The sequence below is a fragment of the Neophocaena asiaeorientalis genome, unplaced genomic scaffold, assembly GCF_003031525.2.
Source record: "Neophocaena asiaeorientalis asiaeorientalis breed wild unplaced genomic scaffold, Neophocaena_asiaeorientalis_V1.1 scaffold138, whole genome shotgun sequence".
Classification (NCBI taxonomy): Eukaryota; Metazoa; Chordata; class Mammalia; order Artiodactyla; family Phocoenidae; genus Neophocaena; species Neophocaena asiaeorientalis.
The window spans coordinates 6,818,450-6,840,543 of NW_020172632.1; the positions used below are offsets into that span (position 1 = coordinate 6,818,450).

At 50.8% G+C, this 22,094-nt stretch overlaps 1 protein-coding gene across 1 annotated transcript in view; it reads right to left on the bottom strand.

Annotated features, from left to right (window-relative positions):
* The window catches only part of SSBP3 (single stranded DNA binding protein 3), a 159,723-nt gene that overhangs the window by 135,364 nt on the left and 2,265 nt on the right, over positions 1-22,094 (bottom strand). The gene's annotated exons all lie outside the window — the stretch shown is intronic.

Consider the following 22,094-nt stretch of genomic DNA (forward strand, 5'->3'; position numbering starts at 1 on the left):
CCAGAGGCCTTCCTTTTGGACTTTATCTTAACTTGACAGGCGTCTGCGGTAGCCCTGCCGGCAACTGGAGACGGGGCAGTAAAACCCTGTCCACTGGGCAACAAGAGCAAGGCCAACCCTGTGCCATTAGCGGGGGTACAGGTGGTGCTGACCAGGCTCAGGGGCCTGGCATGGGAAGGGGCAGGGGAGGGGATGGAGGGGAAGAAAAGGGAAAGAAGCAGGGCAGGGAAAGGAGGGGTCAGGGAGGGGAGAGGGAGGAAAGCGCCTTTGTGCTAGCCTCCCATCCCCCATCACAATCCCGAAGAGCAACAGTTATGCAAATAGTGACCCCTCCCCGCAGCCTGAGCCATCCACCACTCCTAGCTCTGGGTCTCTAGGTTTGTCTCTGCTGTCTGTCAGTCTCTCTCCCTCTCCCTCCCTCTCTCCCTCTCCCTCCCTCTCTCCCTCTCCCTCCCTCCCTCTCCTCCCTCTCCCTCTCGCTCCAACTCTCCTTCTACCTCCTGTAAGACCTTTAGTCTTTTGAAATTAAGTTTACCCTGATTTTACCCTTGCCAGCCTCTTTCTCCATTTTACTTTCTCACTTTGGGGCCAGGAACAGCTAACCCAGGGACCGAGTTCACAAATGGAAGAAGGGATGCATCTCTCAAAGCTTCGCAAAGTAACTAAACACACGGCCCGTTTCCGTTTCGTTTCGCCAATTCTCCCAACGAAATACAATAATCTGAAGAGGGAAAACTGGCTTCAAGGTGGCACCCTCCACATGAGCTCAGTCTGGACCCCTGCCATCCACCGGGAAAGTCGCAGCCAGGTGACAACTTCCGGCCTGAGCTGTTAATAACCCCCCTGCTCTTTTTTTCATGAGATACACACTTCTGATTGTTTCAGTTTCAGATTACCGTCAGCGTCTAAATTGGGAATCCCAGCTCCTCCACCAGTGGCGCATCAGAGGTGGATATTCAAAGCAGGACTTATTGACAAACGGCGATGCAAATCTGCCCCGTAAACCTGGGCACGCATGACACACACACTGAGGCCACTGTCCATCCCAGGAGCTTCCATCCCGACCAATAACTGGGAGGTGTGAGTGTCATCTGTCACCCGCAGCCCCAAGATGGCAAACAATGACTACAACAATGATGACAGACATCTGTGGGCACACGCAGAACCCAGTGCCTGTTACACCTCCAGCTAAGCTTTTGCCAGCTTTGAAATAAAAATCATTAAAAGACAAAGCCTAAATGTTTTCTGAGTCCCAACTACAGACTGGTAAAGGCTTCTCTTACCTCCTGGGCACAGGGGCCCCAAACCAAGGACTTTTAAAACATTCCACTCTGGGAATGCCAGAGGACAGGACACAGGGACGATTAGAGGGGTCCACAGGCCTCACCTCACCCCATTGCTGGGTTCTCATCAGCTGAAATTGCAACCCCTTTCCTTTTCCCCTGGAAAGTTCCCATTCCCAAAACGCACAATGGTCCATCTGGCTTTCCCCACAAGGGCTGCCCCCAGGCCTCGCCTGATAAGCCCTCAAAGTCACTCTACAAACCAGAAGGGCCAGAGTGCTCTAACCAGTCCAACCTCCAACGATGCGTCTGCTGAGTGCTTGCTGTATACAGGGCACTGTTCTGCGTTCCTCACGTACTTAACCCTGAGAAGCGAGCCTTAGGCACTGTTATCCTCTGTTTTTTACAGAGGAGGACGCTGAGGCTCAGAGAAATAGCAGGGTCACACAGGGATGCTCAGGAAGGGTGCCCCCCTCTCACCCTCCAGCATCAGAACTGGGGTCTCCTATCTGCTGAAGCATTTCTAGCAATAGAAACTTAGGAGAGAAATCTTACAAATTCAACTGTCTAAACTTTATCACGAGTCCCTATGGCTTTCGGATAAAATTCCTAGCGACAGAAATCATAAGTAAATTTGAAAACACATTATCTCAAACAACTTAGATGGAGTGTGGATGATACACATTAGAAAGGTGGGTCAGAAGATAAAAAGTGGCTGTGGTGACAACATTTAGGATACTGATGCCAAAAATGCATGTGAAAACTTAGAAAAATACTTTTTATGCAAGTTGAGGGCAGAATACAATATTTCTAAATTTACGCATTACCTGCTAGGACATATTTTAAACATGTGTAATTAAATTAGGAACTCCAACATTCTAAGTAGGGAGAACCACACCAGCAACAACGAAGCCACACCGACCAGCCACAGTTCTGCTCTGCATCACAGATGCACACAGACTGCAGCGACCCCCTCTGCAGGCCTCAGGCCCCTCTCTCTCTCCTGCGCTGGGCCACACCACCCAGGAAGCCATCAGGTTAGAAACCAAGCGCTGAAGTTCCCATTTTCATCATGAAAAATGAAATCAAGCCCATCCTTTCCCATATACTCAGCAAATTAAGTTAATGGATAGAGTTTTTCCCCAACGTTGTTCTTCTCCCCCAATCTTTGCTTAACCCCCCCAGGTGATTGCTAATGCTTGCTTAAAGATGATTAACACAATCTTTTAACAAAGGTGGGTGTTTCCGTACCCAGAAGTGTAGGTTTGGCTCTTTTAAGAGTTCAGCATGTCCTTATTTCTAGGGGCTGCACACAGAACTCATGAGTGAAAAGGCCCAAGACCACTCAGAGCAGGAGAAAGAGGGGCTTCACCAGGGAGGAGGGTCCCCCAGCTACAGCTGCAGCCCCAGACCGCCCTAACTAGGGCAGCAGGTGCCCCCAGTAACACTGCTCCCTCCGAAGGGGCTGCCAACAGCCAGTGGCAACCTTCAAAACTAACCACCACCTTTGGGGGCCAAGGCCCCTGCCTGGCTCCTCTGAGTCCTCGTGATGACAGCCAGGCCAGGACCTACCAGCTACTTTTGTTTCATGGGGAGCAGAGGAGGCAGGGGCCTCAGGCGGGCTGGAGGCCCGAGTTAAGTTTCGCTGGTGAGTGGCGGGGGCACAAAGGAAGGAACCTGGTTGGGGGGGGAGGGGAGGCCTCAGAGCTGGAGGGCTGGGACAAAGGCGACAAGAGACAAAGGGACAGGAAAAGGGAGCCCGCTTTCTCCTCTGAGGAAGGAACTCTCCACTGAGCCTAGTATTTCACTCACACATCCCTAGGCAAGAAACGCATGATCACAGGTTTTAGGAGGTGGTGGCTTCAGGTGTCACTCCTCCTGCCTCTGCAGTGTGTTGGCTTTCCTCGTCATCGTCCCCCTCCCCGCTCTGTCCAGACCCCCTCCTCAGCCCACTTGTTCAAAGTCAGCAAGGCTGCCTTTGATCGGCTGCCTCTCTCCAGCCCTGATCTGCCACCCTGAAGAGAGACAAAGAATTATTTATTTGGAGAAAAGAAAAACCCTCAAAGTGTCAGCCAGTGACAGACGTGATACTCTCTACAGGAGCAAGATGGCAGGAGCAAGGTGCCGGCTTTTCTAGTCTGCGGAGGCTTTCACCAGCAACACACACCGGGGCCCCTCTGCACCCTCAGATGCTTTCTTAAATCCCACGTGCTCGGTCCTTTGGGGTTTTTCCCCTTTACACCACTGCCTACCTCACTGGGAGGTTGTAATGATTAATCTGTAGTGACGGTGAACGTGCCAAGCACCAAGGCGAGGTCTGCAATAAAGATGGCAAAATCTGAAATGCGGGCAAGGTCAGACCAGAAAGACCCTGATTGTCTGGCTCTCAGTGCCACAGTCAGGGAAACCTCGGGGCTGTCTTCCTTGCAGCTCCTGATTTGTTTTATTTCAATTTGGGTTTGATTTTGATTTCAGTAAGGGAGAGACAGGACGCCCCCGCATTTTACATTAACAAAGCAGATCTGACATCCACACTGAGGTCAAGCCAACCAGCCAACCAAGGGGCCGTTAAAAGGGTGAGGCCAGGAGGCTGTCTGGAGGGACAGGAGGAGAGAGCCAGGAGCCACTGGAGCAGCCCCCTCCAGAGACCACAGCCTTCCTATGCAAACAAGCTTGGCTCCTTCCCTCCATGCTGCTGCCCACGCCAGAGCCCTGCTTCTCTGGACACCACTCCATTCACCCAAAGAGTGGAGGACCTGCGATGCACCAGGCACGACACGTGGCAGTACGGTCCCCGCCCTCCCAAAAGACCATCACTCATAATGCGTCAAGTCCTTCACGCACGCTGTTTTAAACCAAGACTTTTATGAGTACCGACTGTGCGCCAGGCACTGGGGGCTCACGCATTTGTTGGGGCCTGGGGAGGGACACTCCTAGGCTCACAGTGGGGACAATGGGGCTTGAGGAGTGGTAGAGCCTGTACCCAGAAGAGGAAGAAGACAGCCGGGCCAATCCACCAGAGAGAGGCTGGGAGAGCTGCTCCAGGTTCCTCCCTCCTGTGTGGTCTGGTCTGGGGCTGGGCTGGACGGCCAAGCTGGTGGTGGCCATGGCTCCCTGCGTCAGGGTCAGGGTCAGATCCTCACCCAGAGCAGCAGATGCTGCTGTTCTGGAGGGAAGTGGCGCTGTCTGTGGCCTGGACAGGCTAAATCACCCCTCCCCCGACCCTTCCCTTCACTGTCACAGCAGCTCCTCCCCACGGTTCCTCCTCACCTCTCCCCACCCACCGGCCCAATGCTGAGTCCCATTTACACCCTGGTCAAGCCCCAGCAACTGCCCCGCCAAGTAATCAGACCAAGGATCAGGCCACAGTCGGCTCTGGATCAGAACCAGCTTTTGTCCTCGTGAAAAGAACTCTGCGGTGACACAATGCTCCAAGTTAAAAAACATTTTCAGGAAGAAAAAAGGGAGTAGGAAAGAAGCCATGTGTATCTCAAGTCTGAGAGGCAGTTCTGGATGGGGCCAACACGGCTTCCTGAGAAACGGCGGCCCAGAGTGGCCCCAGCCCGTGACCCTGGCCCTCCCCAGGGCGGGATATTCTAGGATAAACTCACTGACTCACCCACCGGAAAGGGTGGCACTGTGGCAGGCACCTGTGCCTCAGAGGTGGCCTGGGCCTGGCTGCAATGCCCAGCCCCCAACCGCAAGGAGAGGGATTGTGTTTTTGGTAAAACCTAGGAAATTTAACTCAGGTTGGAGAGAATGTAGACCCCTGAAAGCTTCCTTAAAACCAGCGTACCCTTCATTCTTTTAGTTTATGTCCTTGTGGATCTGTGTTTCCAGCAACCAATTCTTAAAAAATTTTCACTAGAGTAACAGCCGTACATGAACATTTTTACTCCGACTCCTCTCCCGTCTCCAAGGTACAATCAAATCATCACTTTCTCCAATCTCTTAGCTACACCTTGACAAGGTCCTGGATGGCTTGGCTCCGTGGAGCCACACACTAGACACCGGGACCACAAAGGTATCCTTTACCATCACTTTACAGACAAAGAAGCAAACACTCAAGTTATCTTCAAGCGACCAGTCCAAAAATCAGAGCCGGCCGGCACGACACAGGGGGCTGGGGCAGGTGGAGACAAGGGCGACCCGGCTGTTTTCCGGTTGGGGGCAGCAGCGGCAGCCGAGGGGAGGCTAGAATGCATTCCGGTGCCTTCCTGGGGGAAAAGCCCATCTGAACCTGCAGGATATGTCTCCCATTTAAAGATGCTCGGTTAGCATCTTAAAACACATGAGCCCCAGATAAAAGGCAAGAATAGTCTGTAAGCTCTCTGAGGACAAAGAATTTGCCCATGTCCTTTTGTCTGGAGCCACATCTCAGGGGCACCAGCTATTCAAAGGAAAGACTAGATTGACCGGATGAATACCTGGGAAAAACAAGTATGTGCACTGACCCCTCAGTGAATTCTGGATAAAGTGTTCTCCTGAACTGATATCATTACGATAGCCTTACTAGAAAGGGGTGATTTAAAGGGAGTGAGCATTTCATGTCCTAGGAAAAGCCTGAATGGCCAGCTCGGAATCAAAGAAGCACTCCCCCCACCCCGCCCCTGACAGGGTGTGGCCAAGAGCTTCTCCGAAGCACAGATAGGAGCCACTCGCAATTACAAGCCACACTGCTGCTGCACAAAAAACCACAGCCCAAGTCTTGAGCCGCCCCCTGGAATCTTGTTTATCCTCCGTGGCTAAGCAAACACAAGTCTTCTCAGATAATGCAAAGGTCAACTGTAGACTTGTGTGGGCTGATAAAATCGCCACCAACCCTGAATTACAGGGGGTCAAATCAAAATATTCCTGCACAGATAAGCAGGGGGAGTTAGAGGAATCAGAACCAGGCTGTTTCCCATCATCTGAGGTTAACATCCCTCTAAGACTCCAGCTGAGTAACACCATTCAGGATTCCAGACCACACCCCTGCCCACCCACTCCTCAATCCTCTTCACAAAATGCAAAAACTGGGCAAGAGAAGAGTCACAGGGCTTTCAGTCTGAGAGGCCTCAGAAGTTGGCAAAAGTTGGGATAATTCAATACTGGTCATTTTTGCACACATCTCTGAGGACACTTCACGTCTAAGGCTCCATCAACGTCAAAAACCTATTTCAGAAAACACAGGCAGGGAGTTCGCTGGCAGTCCAGTGGTTAAGACTCCACGTTCCCAATGCAGGAGGCACGGGTTTGATTCCTGGTCGGGGAACTAAGATGCCGCATGCCACACGGTGTGGCCAAAATGAAAGAAAGGCAAATGCCAAGGCCAGGGCTCAAAGCAGGCAGCCACACTTGGACATGTTCTGAGGGCACTGAGGCTTCAGGGAGCCGTTCAAACACAGAGACGGGGCCCTGGGAGGTGGGGGTTCTTCCTGGTCACTCTTCCAGTCCACAAATATGAACTGGGTATCAAGCCAGCAGGTGTCAAGCCCCCAAGTTTATAGGTCCTAGCCCATGGGCTCAAAGATGATTGTGAGAATTTTCTTAAAGTTAGGTGATGTCAGGGACTTCCCTGCTGGCGCAGTGGATAAGACTCTACGCTCCCAAAAAACAAATACCATACGCTAACGCACATATATGGAATCTAAAAAAAATGGTTCTGATGAACCTAGTGGCAGGGTAAGAACAAAGACGCAGATGTAGAGAACAGACTTGAGGACATGGGGGGAAGAGGAAGCTGGGACGAAGTGAGAGAGTAGCACTGACATATATACACTACCAAATGTAAAATGGATGGCTAGTGGGGAGCAGCCGTGTAGCACGGGGAGATCAGCTCGATGCTTTGTGACAACCTAGAGGGGTGGGGTAGGGAGGATGGGAGGGAGGCTCAAGAGGGAGAGCATATGGGGATACATGTATACTTAGAGCTGATTCACTTGTTGTACAACAGAAAGTAACACAACATTGTAAAGCAGTAATACTCCAATAAAGACTTAAAAAAAAAAAAAAAAAAAAAAAACAAAACAGGTGATGTCTAAACTGAGACATGAACAATGAATAGGTATCCCCCAGGGAGAGAGAGAATGGAGAGAGGTGCTCCAAGCAGGGAGAACGCCTGTGCAAAGGCCCTGAGGTAGGTAGCCTGGCCCTTCCTTTCCTTAACTATAGCCTGGCAACATTTTGTATCTAAGTCTTAGGGTTCACACTCCACCCTAATGACAGAAATACACAGTCAAAATTTTTATTTTCAAACACAGAAACATTCCAAACTACCCAAATTTTTTTTCCAACATACAAGGTCCACCAACTCCTCAGCTCTCCCTGCTGACCACCTTTCCATTTCTGCAGTGGCTTCTTGGGAGCAGGAGCTTCTCATTCCTGAACAGCTCACACAGACCTACAGTTCAGGACACACCCTAGCTCCTCACTGTCTAATGGTCACCCCAGCTGCCCGTCCATGTCTCCAGAGCAGGCCTGGGCAGGGAAGCGGGAGGGCATGCTTCCTAATCCAAAGAAAAGAGCGAATCCGATCTGTTCTGGACAGCGTAGGCCAGGAAGGAAGTAGGAAGTCATCGCAAGTGCAGGAAGTCCTCGCTCATCCCTAGATGAGACCAGAGCACAGCCCCGCAACCGGCACTCCGTTCCGCGAAGGGAAAGATGGTCTGGGGGCAGGGAGCAGGGGTGAGAACACGGCTCTTGGCCCTACACATGCTGTGCACTGGAAACACACAAACACTTCTAACTTAAAAGCACTTGGAAGCTCCATCCTCACCCCCAGTCCCCACCAAAAACAGACCTTGGGAAGAAAATGAATCAAGTTTTACAAGCTTCCCTCTTTACCCAGAGCTACAAATCTATCAGTGGGGAAGCTTTTAAAATAAACTCTCTCCCAGCACTGTCACTTCCTTTCTTCTATTTGCTACAATCCACTCCCCCATACATACACACACACACACACACACACACACACACATACACACACACACACCCCACCTCTTTAACCTTGGCTGTGGATCCTGAGTCTGAAACAGAAATTCCAAATTCAGAACACACACCAATCCACCACTTGTAAATACTTCCTGCTTTTTATTCTGTTCCTCTCATTTACTCATGCGTCTAAACATACCCAGCACAGCTCCCTAAGAAGGAATACCTTCCCAAGAACCCTGGCTACCTTTCAGTCTCTCATTCAGGCATTCCAGAAATACTTACCGGGCATCTTCTAGGGCACTCTGCACCACTGCCACAAAACAGTACTGCAAGTTGAGTGCAATCTCCATTTTACAGATGAGGACACTGAGGCTCAGAAGTAAAGCAACTGGCACAGGTCACACTGTGGTAAAGGCCCAGGTAGGGATTTGAACCCAGGTGGCTTCACCCAGTTCTCTGCACCCTGGTTCCCAGCATCCCTGCCATATATCCATCAGACACAAAAAGCAAAATTGCTTCCTTTAAAAACAAAGAGAAAAAATGACTCGTTCTAGATCACTAGCAGCTCTAATACTAAATCTTGAAAACTGGTGCTTGAAAAAGGCCATTTTAACTGGTGCTTCCAAAAAGGATCATGGAAAACCCAGCCAGCAGAAAGTCGAGCCTGTGCTTCAACACCGATGACACCACTCGTGTGGCTCCTGGACGCACAGGGTCTAGGGCGGCTTTCCCCAGGACAAGGAGGTTGACCAAAGGGCTGCAAGGAGCTGGCAGCCCAGTGGCCGAGGTTAACCTCTTGCTGACCCCAGAACTTGGGGAAGGAGAAGCGAGGGCTGGGTGGCCTTCCTGCAGTGATCCCTAGACCTCCTCTGAGACTTGAGGTTCTCCAATTTACGCGACCCACGGGCCTAGCACCTTACAGAGCAGACCATGTCGTGAACTCCCAGGAGCTGGGGGGTAGCGGGGGAGAAGGGACGGCCCCTCTGCAAATGAGGGGATCCAGGCTGTACATTGGGGTCTGTGGCTGGAAGCGGCTCAGACCTCACTCCCAGTTCCGAGGCTGCTTACAACCCATATTCCAGCCTCACAGCGGAGGCAACAACACAGCATTCCCCCAGAACAACAAAACAGAAGAAGGGCTTGCTCCATTTTAAAACTGCCCTACCCAATTCGTCCTCAACTCTCTGGCTGGCTTTCTGTACCCTGAAATCCATAAACAGGCCCTACTTTCTGATTCCATCTTCCTCCCCGGCAAGAAGCCCCTCTCCTCTCTGGCCTCTGTCTGTCCCCAACCACTACCTAACAGAATTCCCTTCCTGCCTGTCTGCTGGCAACCCTCCTCCCCCACCAGCCCCCAGCCCATTCCCGCCTGGACCCTCCACACCTGGGCACCTCCTGCCCCAGCTCTCAACTTGCCTCAGTTGTAAAGGAGAGCAGTAAGAACTTTCATTCCTCCTGTCCCTCCCACTGGGTTGCTCAGCATATCAGAAAGTACTTTATAAAAAGTCTGATGATGTTATTCACATGTGCTGGTGGTGTCTCTGCGGTCCCACTGTGCTTCATACACACAGTAGTGTCCTCACTGGATTCTGTCTCCTATTGCCTCTCGCCTCCAGGACGCTGGTCAGAAAACCCCCTTTAGGTGAGAGACTGGGAGAGACACTAAAAAGAACTCTAACTCAATGACTGAATTGCTTGAATGTGAAATCCAACTTCTCATTCAAAGCAAAAGCAAAGCTGCCAAACGCTGGGCCATCCTTCCTTCAAGAAAGGAAGGATTTCCAACTAACCCTTTCAACCATATCCAATGTGGCCTCTTAACTAAAATCCCTCTACTCTACAGAAGGGCCTTCTCGGATTATTTTCCTTCAAAAAAACATAATTTACACATCGAGTGTCTTTACTTTCCAAACCATTCAAAATTAGGAAAAGGGGGGAGAAACACGTCTGTTTCTCTTTGAAACTGTCAAAATTAGCATTCAGTAATTAAAAATCACACCCTTTCTCTTAATAACCTAACCAGCATGATACAATCAGGTTGTGCCAACTCTTTAATCCAATTGACTAATTACAGATTTTAATTTAGTCAGTTACTGAACAACTGTTGACAATTTGTTTTCATTAGGGACAGAACAGAATAAATATTTAGGCTTCTAGTCACAGAGACTCCTGCGATCAGCTCTCCACCGTGACCCCAACTTCGGAGTGAGCTCTGGCTCCAACAGCACCCTGAAACTCAGGTAAGCGCGTGGCTGGGAAGCCACTTCTCAGCTCCACCCTGCGCCCGCACAAATCCTCCCCCGAGTCGCCCCTCTTAAGGCAAAATCCTGAAGTGCGAGCAGCGGCCTCGATCCCCAAAGTACAGGCAATTCCCAGATTCACACACGTCACTCAAGAAGGGGCAAACACTTAAATGCTGTGAAGAAAAACAAATTCAACGCTACATGTCACTGGCTTTTAAGCAACAAAATAAGTTAACAGTCAAAATAGGTTTATCTGCATTCATCTCACTGGGAAGCAAACTGTCACTAACATCTTTTTTTTTTTTTTTTTTTAAAGACACATGTTTACGGGTTTCTACAGAAATGATTCAATTCTTTCTAAGAACATTTCTTTTTCCCCAAGGTTCCTCATCTCTCAAAGTCATCCTAAAGTTTATTAAAATAACGGTGTGGCTCAAAGACTAGGAATGGGGCCCTGGGTTCAAATTGTGCTCCGTTATTTAATGACTTCATAACCAAGGCTAATGACTTCACTTCTTGGAGCCTCAAGTTTACTCATCCAAGGAGTGGGATAAAAACAGCCCCTGCCTTGTAGAGTTATAGGACTAGATGGCATGCCCATGCACGGCGCCTAGCCCAGGGTAAGTGTACAATAAAGGCTGGTCACTGCTACATCAGAAATCGCTTCTGTATCCCTCCCTGTCCCCATGCTACAAATGGGGAAACTGAGGCCCAGAAAGAAGACAATGGCCACTCAAAGGTTACAGCTAATAAGTGGGGGAGCTTGGTTGAGAAGAACGATTTCTGGACTCACAGTCCAGTCATCCATCTCCTCCACTGGATGCCAGCTCAGAACAGCAGGGAATATGGTACTTGAGTGTAGGGGTGGGGGCTCTGGAGCACCCTCCAGAGGTGGGAGCTCTCCACCCAGGAGCTTACACCTGTGGTGTCCATTTTCCAACCCACATGTTTCCTCACAGGGAAGCCTTGCCTAACTTTGGTAGATGGACCTAAGAGCAAACTCTGACCTCTGACCCTCCTGACTCTCAGGGGAGAACATGAGGGCCTTTCTTCCACCAGAGCCCAACTCTGGCCATTCTAGAACACAGCTAGAAGGAGCCACCTACACTGCTAGGTAGGTGGGGGAAGCACAGACGTAAGTCAGAGGTTCCCAGCCTGAGGACTCCAGCCAGGTCTCTCAAAAGCGTCACGGACTCTGGAGTCGGGCTGATATATATTTTTTTTAATTCAACACCAAAATCGGGTCTACCTCAACTGAAATAAATCCCAAATTCCCAATTTTTTCTGAGCTGATGAAATGCTCTAATCAGCAACTATATAGCTCTTGTTTTTCCTATATCTTCAGTAAAATTAATGGTCACAATGTATATAATCTATTTGTAAATGAAATATTGTCAAGCATGGAGTCCACACAGGGTGGTAGGGGATTAATAAAAGGGAGCCTTAAAAGTGAAGAGATGGGGAAACTCTTCCTTAAGGTATATGATGAGCCTGAAGCAAAATATCTCCTTCCTGGGTGAGGTCACTGAAAACCCGCCCAGCCCCTCTGCCTCTGGGAAGCACAGCACTGATAAGGAACCACACGACCCACAGACAGGGCTTCAGGTCATCTGCCCCCTTGGGACCGCTCCCACCTAGTCCTGCCACCTATACCCACCAGGGCTGGGCAGTGGGTCACCAATTACTTAAGCAGCAAAGATGCCAAATCTGGTATTAACTCTTAGGGAAACAGCACAGTAGAGCAGTGCAGAGCACTTTAGTTTAAGTACACCTTCAACATTCCCAAATCCCTCTATTGCCTCAGTTCCCTTTTCTACAAAATAGGAAAAAAAAACAGAACTTAGGGACTTCCCTGGCGGTCCAGGGGTGAGGACCCCGTGCTTCCACTGCAGGGGACACAGGTTCGATCCCTGGTCGCGGAACTAAAATCCCTCATGCCACGCAACACGGCCAAAAACAATAATAATAATAATTAAAAGGAAAAAACCCCAAAAAACAGAACTTGACCCATGGGGCTGCTTTGAGGACAACATGAGATAAAACCCAAAGCACTTAGAAAGGTGCCTGACATACAGTTAGCACTCAATTATTGTTTGTTGTTATCAGTTCTTCCTTCATGAAATGGGAGGAATGTCCTGTCCCCTACCCAGTCTGAATAGGGTGCGAATAAGAACACTTTAAAAAAAATAAAAACTTGGCACATAGTAAGTGCTCACTAAACACGAGTTTTCTTCACTGGAGAGTCATCATTATTAAACCACGACGCTGTAGTTTAGTAACTCATCCCTCACCAGGAAACCACCACCCCGACTCCCAGCGGCTCACACCCCCTGGAAGATCTTCGCTCAAATCGGGTGAGGCCACAGGCAAACACGTGATCTGTACCTGCTCTCTTCCCTTCCAGTTCCCTTTGACAAAGATGCTGCTAGCAAAACAATGCTGAAGAAAGTATGTGGCGACAGCCCACTACGTTTAAGTTCATTTTCCGTAGCTTGGGGTCAGAATCGACTGAAGCACTCCCGTGATCAGGTTTTCTGCGATGCCCTGTGCTGCGCGTCAGCCCGCTGACGGAAAGTCACTGTGGTATTTAAAGTGGCAGCCATCACGACTAACTCAAATTGTATTGGCTTCCCCGATGCTGAAATGCTCTGCTGAAACCATCAATTGGCCAATTCGGAGATAACACGGTGGCTGAAATTCCCTGTCATGCTGTAAAATCCCCTTTTGAAGTGGCTCCGCAGCCCGGAGACCCGCAGGGAAACCTGCGCCCAGAGCTGTGGCCAGAACCGCTCGTGTAACACCAGTGGGCACTGCCAAGAGGAAGGGCCTCCAGAGAGAGGATAACATTTTCTCCTGGAAGCCTTCTAAAAGACAGCAGAACAGAGCGGCCGCGTGCACACGCCCGGCACCAGGCCTGCCCACTGGGCCGTCTGCCCCCTCAGCACTGGCCGCACGGCCAAAGCCACGTGAAGCCCACGACATCTCCCAAAGAAAGCTGCAAACTCCTACCGAAGGGCACAGAGGCAGACCCAGGCGCCAACCTCCCAGGTGCAGGTTTTCTAAAGTCAGTGGCTGCCACAGGGATCAGGGGCCCATCCAGTCACAGATTTGCTACCACTCTACCCCAAGCTTCAGTTTCCCCCTCTGTAAATCGAGAGGCTCTTTCTTGATATACGTTCTATGATTTGATGATTTGTTCACATTTGAAATAAACCACAGTTTACAAACCATTCTTATATGCTCTCACCTGGCTTCAAAGAAAATCTTGAGAGGCAAAAAAAAAACAAAACCAAGCCTTGTTTCACATCATTTGTTATCACAGATAAACCAAGCCTCAGAGAAGCCAAATGACTTACCCAAGGCCACCTGGAAGAATCAGAACCTGAACCCCGGTTATCCAAGTCCAAATCCTCTGTGCTGTCCATGACACTGCCTTAGTCCCATCACCAACCAGCACAGGGCCATGCATGCAGCAGGCTCACAGGAATAACTGCCCACCAGCAGACTGCTATCCTGAGCCAGTGTGCAAAGCCACACTCTGTCCATCCCAAGAACTCGCAAAGCTGCAGCCAGCATCCCGGGCAGTGGGGAGGGCTGCCACCCTAGAGCCTGTTCTCTCAAACAGCCTTTTGTGACTGGGAGAGAAGGATCAGAGGAAAGCCTCAGACGGGGGCCCCAGGGAGCAGCTGTGCTTCTTAAGGTCAGAGGACTGTAAAACAGAAGTGAAATGTCAGGCGCTTCACCCAAACACACAAAGAGCGGGGGACACAAAGCCTGCCTCGGAGCTGTGCAAACAGCTGTCACCAGGAGGGGACAGGGAATTTTGAAAGCTGGGCCAACCTGGGTCAGACAGGATGCCCTGAGACCTGTTCTCAAGATTCTTGCTGCGACCAGAGTCTGAGCCCTGCAGATGTTCAGACAACAACCACAACAAGGGGCTGGAGACCACCACCACTACCCACGCCCCTGCCGCCACCTCAACTGCAGACAGGCAGAGGGAGCTGCCACCCAGCAGAAACAAGCGACAGACTTCAAGTGGGAGCCACTGCTTGTTCAGCACTCAGCAAGCATCTGCTGGGCACCTCTCACAGGCTCCATGAACTTAAAAATATGGCAGCAAAAATGAAAGGCAAAGGTCCCCAGGAACCACCAGGTACCACCTGGAAGCAAGGCAGGGAATCAATTCTCCCAAGAACCCTCAGAGGTGGGAATGACTCCCTCCTTATTACCCATCAGGAAACTGAGGTCAGCAATCGCTTGCCACTTGGACAAAGTCACACAGCCTATAACACCCAAGATTCAACTTCAGCCTTTTCTGGGTAAGCGGCTTTCAAAGTTTAGACTGAGGGCTTCCCTGGTGGCACAGTGGTTGGGAGTCCACCTGCTGATGCAGGGGGTGCGGGTTTGTGCCCCGGTCCGGGAGGATCCCACATGCCGCGGAGTGGCTGGGCCCGTGAGCTGTGGCCGCTGAACCTGCACGTCCGGAGCCTGTGCTCCGCAACGAGAGAGGCCACAACAGTGAGAGGTCCGCGTACCGCAAAAAAAAAAAAAAAAAAATTTAAACCGAGACCCACAACAAGGCAAATTTTACATTGAAAACCCAGGATACATGTTTATTTATAGGCACCCATAAATTGCTGAAAACAGAAGTTTCCCGAAACAATGCTTATGTTTACTCTTTGCGATACAGAGTTTCTTTTTTTGTTTTGATTTGATTTTTTTGGTTGCGCTGCTCTGCTCGGCATGCAGGATCTTAATTCTCTGACCAGGGGTCGAACCTGTGCCCCCTGCAGTGGATGTGCGGAGTCTTAACCACTGGACCGCCAGGGAAGGCCCAGAGTTTCTTTTTTTTTTTGTAATTGCCAGTTCGTGACCCACTAAGTTGATTTCACAAAGCACTAACGGGTCATGACTCACAGTTACCATTCACCACGTGTCCATCTCCATTAAAACGCATATTTAACATACTTGATCCCTGGGCAGGGATCAAACCCTTCTCACTTCTCAAGGCCCAGAGCCTAGCTCACCACCCTCAGGATTTACTCAAAACTCTGCAACAGGCCCCAGGAGCAGGGGCAGCATAAAGGGGGTGGAGATAAGAGCTTCTGCCCTCAGGAGCTTTCAGTCTAGAAGAGGGAGAGGAAGAGATACAACCTTGACCCCCATCACTCTACTTCCAGGCAGCAAATAGCAAATGAGTAAAAGTCACAAAGCTCCCAGGGGGAAGACAGAAGAAAAGGTGGGTGTTCCCCTAGGGGTGGTCCTGGAAGGCCTGGTAGAGGCAGCCACATTCCAGGTTGGCATGTGCTCTACAGCAGGGCTGGAGCAAAAAATCCATCTTAAGTACCAAGGAGAAACACCAGGGACGGGTCAGAGGGGCCTAGGGAAGTTCCAGTTCCCAGAGCAAGGGAAACGGCTACAAGAGTAGGAAACGGACACTGACTGAACACCACAGGCCAGTGCTGGCCAGGAGCGTCCACGCGTCGGCACTTCATCCTCACGAGCAGCGGGGCTGGTTTGGAGGCTGCATTTATGAACCCCACCCCCAGTCACTCGCGGCTGCTTGAAGAAGGTGGATTCAAACCCAGGGGTCCAGAGTGCTAATCAACCAACAGATGGGTCACGTATCCCAGGAGCACACCTCTCACGCCAGCATCATTCCGCTGCTGCCCCCGCTTTCGGCCATCAGAAAGCCAGGACTCATACCAGGCCTGAAATGAGATAATAAGAATGAGAGCACAGGGGGTTCCCTGGTGGTCTACTGGTTAGGATTCGGTGCTCTCACTGCCGTGGCCCAGGTTCAGTCCCTCGTCAGGGAACTGAGATCCTGCAAGCCGCGTGGCATGGCCAAAAAAAAAAAAAATAGCACACGTTTATGGCACTTATGCTGTACCAGACACAATATGTATTGTGTGTGTGTGCACATGTGTGTGTGTGTTTAATGTGTGTGTACGTACATAAACTCATTTAATCCTTGTAACAACCTCATGAGGCAGGTATACTTTATTAACCCCATTTTCCACCTGAGGAAACTGAAGCACAGAGAGGTTAATTAAGGTACCCAAGTTCACACAGCTTGTAAGTGCAGCAAGACAGCATAGGGCAAAGGAAAGAGTTATGGAATCTGATACGGTTTACAGGTTTGAGTCCTACTGATGACTTCGGGTGGGGCATCTTTCCCCTCTGGGCCTCAGGGTACCTCCTTGTAAGACGTGACCTCCAATTCTACCACCTGCCACCCTGCTACCTACACACAGTACATTAAATACCTTTCCCGGCCACCACATGGGAATGGGGCTGTTTACCTACTCCCACGACCAGTCGTGATGTTCTGCATCCTGGGCTCTCCAAAGAGAAGGCCTTTTAAGCACACGAGCGCATCCTGGGCAGCATCTGTCTCCTCCACTGGACACGGAGCAGAGCGGGCACTCAGTAATTGGACTGAATCAACACCTCAAAACTTGGCAGTGTCTTCTGCTCCCGGTCTGGGGGCCAGCTGACCAAGGCCTCGGGCACCCAGAACCAGCTTCCCGTGGACCTGCAATGGCTGACACACCCCTTCCTCACCTTCTCCTTAAGGGCCCTTTTAGGGACTCCTCACTCAATCCAAAGGTCAAGTGAGGCCCGAGGCCAGCCAGGGCAACGTATGTACCAAAGAGGACAAAGAGGGCTTCCCTGGTGGCACAGTGATTGAGAGTCCACCTGCCGAAGCAAAGGACACAGGTTCGTTCCCTGGTCCGGGAGGATCCCACATGCCGCGGAGCAACTAAGCCTGTGAGCCATGGCCGCTGAGCCTGCGCGTCTGGAGCCTGTGCTCCGTAACGGGAGAGGCCACAACAGTGAGAGGCCCACGTATCGCGCAAAAAAAAAAGAGGACAAAGACAAGACCCTAACTGCGGGGCTTTCGAGGCTGGTCATCCCTGCAAACATTGACACAGCACTGCCCCACACAGGTAACCTTCCCTGGATAGTTTTCCATGCCTTTCTCACAGTTACCCCCCCGCAGTGGGCTGAGCAAGTATGACCCTTGTGCCCACCTTACAGCCAAGAGAACAGACCTTGAAAAGTGGCGGCCCCCCGCAGCTGACAAGGGGTGTGAAGCCGAAATCTGCATCTAGGTTTCTGCACGTGCCAAGCTGCATGCTCTTCCCATTCAGCAACGCGGCAGCCACACACGGGAGTGGGACAGGACCACTCTGTCCGACACAGATAAGGGGCACAGACGTCTCAGGGGAGCACTTATCAGTGCCAGCCTATGCCACGACCGCCTGCTCTGGCCCTGGCAGGGGTCTGAGGGGGTGGGGAGACAAGACACTGGTATTTGGGGAAGGACTCCATGACACATCAGAGGAGCCCAGGCACCAGAGGGCATCATCGGGAAATTAATGTATCCAGTTCCCTAGGGTCAACTTGCTCTTCCAGAAAAACATGCTGTTATCTCCATCATATTAAAAGGTTCTGGGGGAAACTTTGGGGATATAAAAAGAAAGGAGGGCTTTCCTGGTGGTGCAGTGCTTGAGAGTCCACCTGCCGATGCAGGGGACATGGGTTCGTGCCCCATTCCGGGAGGATCCCACATGCCACGGAGCGGCTGGGCCCATGAGCCATGGCCGCTGAGCCTACGCTCCACAACGGGAGAGGCCACGACAGTGAGAGGCCCGAGTACCGCAAAAAAAAAAAAAAAGGAAACAAACTCACCAAGCAGCACTGGCCACAGAGAGACAACCATTTTACATATATAATCCTACTTAACCCTCACAACAAACCCATGAAGGATTCACCATTTCCCCGTTTTACAGATGGCGAAACCAAGGCTCCAAAAGTCCACCCTGCCAGGAAATGACAGAGCAGGAATTGGAACTCAGGTGTGCATCCCAGCCTCCAGTCAGAACCCAAACCCTTCAAAATCCACAGGATTCAGGGCCCAAGGGGGAGAAAAAAGCATAACATGAGAGAGAAACATTCCTAAAACTCATCTTGCCAAGGCTACAAAAAACCCCATTACCCTGGCGAATCAAAAACAAACAATCATTATTGTCTATTTGCTGTAAGCTCCCAGCAACATGTATTAAAGAAGTTTATGTGAATCGTCTAATGCACTTGTGCCGTGGTCAGAATTATTACCAAGCTAAAAAAGATTAATTTTTCTAAATACTCTAAACCCCAGACACTATTATAAAGGCTACAGCTAGTGTAACATTTCTGTTATCTTGGCTGACAGGCCCTCAAGCACACACACCTCCCCTCCACCGCTCCCTCTTAAGCTCACACACACACACTCACCCACAGAGGCGGGAAGGTCAAGAGAAGGGGCGAGGAGGCTCTGGCCCGAGGTCCCCACTACAGAAGCAGCTTGCCTTGGAAAATCGAGCTGGGTGTCTCCCGGCTCCCTCAGAGCAGTGAATGGCACACAGCTAACTCTTGGTCCAAGTCTGCAAAGGCTTAGCTAACAAAGATGGCATTATGCACAGACTGGAGCGCACGGCTGGTCTTAGAGTTCAAATGAAGTGACCACTGCCAAAAACTTTGTTTGGGTCCCCCCTGCTCCCCCCGCCCCACCTCCCGCCTTGAAATAAAGGGCAAGGATTTGCAATTTGGGGTCTTGCAGCCACTTGAAACCCATTAAGATGGCCACACTGCCCGGGTTCTGGCAAAAAGCAATTCCAGTTACTCATTTAGTGTTTAATTAGCTACCGATAGAGGAGGCTGGCAGCCTCGGGGGTTAAGAGGAGCTGCAGCAAACAGGGTGGGAGCCCGAAGAAAGGCCACAACACACAGTCTGAGCTCCAATGGGGGGCTGGGGGGAAACAACCGTGTGTATGTTTTGTTTTTATAATCTGCCACACAAGGGTGCCAAGGGTCAGAGCCAAAGGCAACGCCGTGAACTTGCCAGGACCTCTGGGCAGATAGCTAGAGCAGCTTATCGCGGGGGAGAACACACCCCCAGCTCCTCAGAGCCCAGCTGCGGCCTTCTCCCGCTCCTGCCCACGCTGCCACCCTCTCACACCCCTGCCCCCAAAGGGTTCTGGCAGGCGGGGACGCTCCCCGCCTGGCAGGAACCTTAGCTCGGCACATCCAAGGAGAGCCCTCTCAAATATCACTTTGCTATTTCAAACCCACCAAGGACGCTGGACCCCTGCCACAGAGCCACAAATACCTCAGCTCCCATCCACGCCCAGGACTCTGGGGTGCTTTCTGACTTTAACCAACCCGCCTGGAGACACAGGCTCACAGCTGGGAGTGGAGGGGGGTCAGCTGAGTCCTGCTGGGGGGAGCACAGGGGTAAGAGAGACAGCCCCACTGAGGCTGACCTGAAAGGGACCGCAGGTCTTCAGAGCAGGGAAACTGAGGCCCACGACTCGCCAAGGTCATGGGACTCCACATCCACTTGGCACCCCACATTCTTCACTGGGGATCACAGAGGGGACAGCAGCCATGAACCTCCTGAAATCATGTACGAAGTCTCCCCAGTGGGGACACACGCGTTTTCTGGAAGGTAAGGCCATAGCTTTTCTCACATTTTCCCTGCCAAAAGAGCCACCGCACCATAACAAACTCCCTTCTCAGAGGCCAGGTCCCACCTCTGCCAGTGACTCTGCAGTTCACCTCTCAGGGGGCTTCAGTTTAATTCTCTGCTAAATTTATTTCTTCAGTGACTATACCTGGGCACACTTTGGGTCAAATGATAATATCTTCCCTCTGTTTTGCAGGAATTCTGTATCAAATGAGGGTTGTCAAAAGCTCAGAGGTGGAATTTGGAAGAATGGGGTCTAGTCCCAGCTCTGCCACCTCCTGGCTACATGCCCTCAGACAAGCCATCGAAACTCTAGGCCTCAGTTTCTTCATCTGTAAAATGGGAGTGAGATTAAATAATAAAACCTGACCAACAGACAGCTGTAAAGCCAAACCACAACCATTACTGAAAAAGCGTTTTGAAAAGTACAGCAATGTGAGGGTCACTGCTCTCTAGCACCTTCAACTCAGAGGCACTGAGCTAGTAGGAGGGACTGTCCACTCCACATAAGGCCAGGACCAGACAGACATCAGCATCTAAGAGAACCCAAGGGCTTCACCAGAGAACCTCTGCCCTGGCCGGAGGGGAACAGCAAGGAAAACACAGGCAGGGTCCCTGCGAGCCTCTTCCCATGGCCTCTGGGCAACAGCAAGGAAACCACAGGCAGGGTCCCTGCGAGCCTCTTCCCATGGCCTCTGGGCAACAGCAAGGAAACCACAGGCAGGGTCCCTGCGAGCCTCTTCCCATGGCCTCTGGGCAACAGCAAGGAAACCACAGGCAGGGTCCCTGCGAGCCTCTTCCCATGGCCTCTGGGCTCTTCTGACTTCAGGTAAACCAATTTCTCAGAAAAGTACATTCTGGGTACCAAACCCTGCATCGCTCTTCATTACGTGTGGTCAACATCAGGGCGCTCCGGCTTATACACAATGAGCCAAGCAAACTGAAGTTTCCAGGTGTGTGGAGGAAAATAGACTGTGACTCAAATAAAAACTCACCAATTCAGAGAAAATTTAAACCCCCTCTCCCACCGCTGAGTCACCTGCTTCATTCCCGGCCCTGTAGCCTGGCTTGAACTGACCCACCACCAGGAAGGGGAGACCACTGGCCAGGGACACAAATTCATTTCTCTAGGAGAGCTGAGACCAGGATCTTCCCGGATGAGGACCCTCCCAGCCCCACAGGAGTCCCTCCTCACCCATGCCCCACACACACTCACTACTCACTACCCACTGAGGCCCAGGCGGGTATATCTGAGCTGCACAGACAAACCGTGAGAATCTTTGAATCTCCTTGATTGAAAACAGAAGGCCAGTTACCGCGTGCTCTTATTTACACTCCACTTTATCTTCTAAAAAGGATTTAAGGTAACTAGTCAACCCACATTAAAATCACCTGGCTCAAGATGACCGAGCAAAAACGAGTCACTAAAAGAACATCTTCCAATATTCTACTCGCTATCCAAATTACCAAAATGCCCAAAAATGAGTATTTTTTCTTACCCATAGTTCCTTAATACCTTCATTCATTTAGCATGCGTGCCTACTATGTGCAAGGTATTGTGGGAGCTACAGGAATGAATAGCTCTTAGATGAATCGTCTCTGGCATGGAAAAAATGAATAAGCTGTGGTTAGAAAGACAAACCTGAATGAGAAGTTAGCAGGAATAGGTGCAAACGGGTGACATTTGCCATGGACCTGTGCGGCCAAGTCTCGGCAGTGTTAGGAACACAGATTCTGGAGTCAGTTATGACCTGAGTTTGGATCCTAATTCTTACAACTATGACAACCTCTCTGTGTCTCAGTTTCTTCATCTGCAAAATGGAGTTAGCAACATGTCTTCTCTCCCAGGGCCCCTGGCAGCTTGAAATGAGAGCCTGAACCTAGAGTGCCCAGCACAGGGGCCCAGCACATGGAAAGCCACCAACAAAGGTTTGTACAGGTGGTTTGTATAGCCACTGAGATGAAGGAGTGATCAGAGTGTACAGCAAACTATCACCAAAGTCCTCCACAAAGAAGCTGAAAAGTGGACAGGATGTGACGGATAAGAGAGGCATTCACCCCAGACAAAAGGAAGGGAATCCAAAGAGGCTTCAGCAATAACTCTAGCAAGAAAGATGAGGGTGAACAAGATAGCAGCCA